General features: G+C 31.8%; 1 protein-coding gene across 4 annotated transcripts in view; it reads left to right on the forward strand.

The window, feature by feature from the left end:
* LOC117172531 (cilia- and flagella-associated protein 97-like) overlaps nucleotides 1-1,605 on the forward strand; it is a 120,076-nt gene that overhangs the window by 37,111 nt on the left and 81,360 nt on the right. The window lies entirely within an intron of this gene.

The following is a 1,605-nucleotide window of genomic DNA, read 5'->3' on the forward strand; positions in this document are numbered from 1 at the left end:
ATGTATTAGCCTTGGAGGAGATTATGTTGAGAAATAAAAAAAAAATTCTTAAAAACGTTGTTTTTCTTGGTCAGGCCGGAAACTTATCAATCCACCCTCGTAGGTTAGGTTTGGAAATAAATGATTTAATTAATACAAAGATTTATACTTTCTGATAAAAACGATTGATTCATTATAAGCCATCGATATTTATATGTTCATGGATGACATATTCTCTTATTTGACCTCTAGAATAAACGACAATGATCGTGTATTGCAGTTCGTGGTAGACGCGGCAGATCTGAAAAGGCTGGTATTGAGAATAGGAAAACACTTCCATAAGCACATTTGAACACTAGTCGCGTAGTGCGCGAACGCGAAATCGAGAGGTCGCAATGCCTTTGAATTTATCTGAATTCTACCAAGTCCGTTTATTCAAAATACTAAAAAGCCTAAGTCGCAGGTTCAAGGTTTTAAAGAACACGCCGAAATGACAAATGTCCGTCAATTAACCTCTAATTAGGTTGAAACTTGTAACTATAACTGACTTTTGTGAGCTCTAAATCTATATTTATAATTTCGATTTGGGCGGGATTCATCCCTATTTTTATCTATTAACCAATAAAAATGTTGACGTCACTCACTTTTAGTGTCGAATAAGCAATCATAAATGAGGTCACTTAGCTCCTTCGACTGATTTCGGCAATTAAATAGAGTGATAGTTCAAGGATAATGGTTCCAAAGTCCAACTTTTATCACCGTAAAACTTCAATCTCTTTGAGTGACAGTTTCCTGTTTGTAAGTCCAAAGGGCCTCTTTTTATTGCGTCCGACTGGCGCCATGACCTATTAACGATTCTAAAAATAGCCCGAAATCTCAAGTTCCTAACCTCAAAATCTACTTTGGACAGTGAACTGAGCAATATCTATGATGAAAGTCTTAATGTGGTTAAATTCGGATAAAATAATCACATACAGGTTTCCTAAGCCGCAATAAACTTATAGTATTCGTAGAATTCGGGTACAATAATAATTACTTAATATATATTGATTATATACATTCATAATCAATTCCATTTTAAAGCCATTTGAATCTTCCTGGCTAAAAGTCGATGCCAGCCGTGAACTAATCCGCAGGCGGCGCTGCCGCGCTTCTTTCTGGCAAAGGCATTAGTTGTAAGGGCAAAATAATTAATTAATAAAAGAATATTTTCTGAACGAAAAATGCGCCTGAAATTTTTAAAAGTTTATTCACAGATATATAAAAATTATTTTAAACATGTATTATCCGTTTAAACTTATCAAGATATGGAGAACTGAATAATAAACAAGTACAAGTGTTCGAAAAGAATTTTGGAAAAAGTGTTTAAAATCCCTAATTAGGAATTGATCTGTGATAAAAAATTAATTTTTAAACATATAAGGATAAAAAAATTAAATAAAAAATATTTTTTTTTAAATATTATAAATTGAAGTGCAATCGATTTTAAGAATTATTATAAAAATGTAAAATAAATTTAAATTGTGGTAGTACGAGGGTAGTTCAATAAGTCCTTAGAATGAAGTATAAAAACAATTTTTTTTGGGTAAATTTTTTTTTATTTTTCAACATAATCTCCTTGGAGCT

Source organism: Belonocnema kinseyi, chromosome 5 (genome assembly GCF_010883055.1).
Source record: "Belonocnema kinseyi isolate 2016_QV_RU_SX_M_011 chromosome 5, B_treatae_v1, whole genome shotgun sequence".
NCBI classification, from domain to species: Eukaryota; Metazoa; Arthropoda; class Insecta; order Hymenoptera; family Cynipidae; genus Belonocnema; species Belonocnema kinseyi.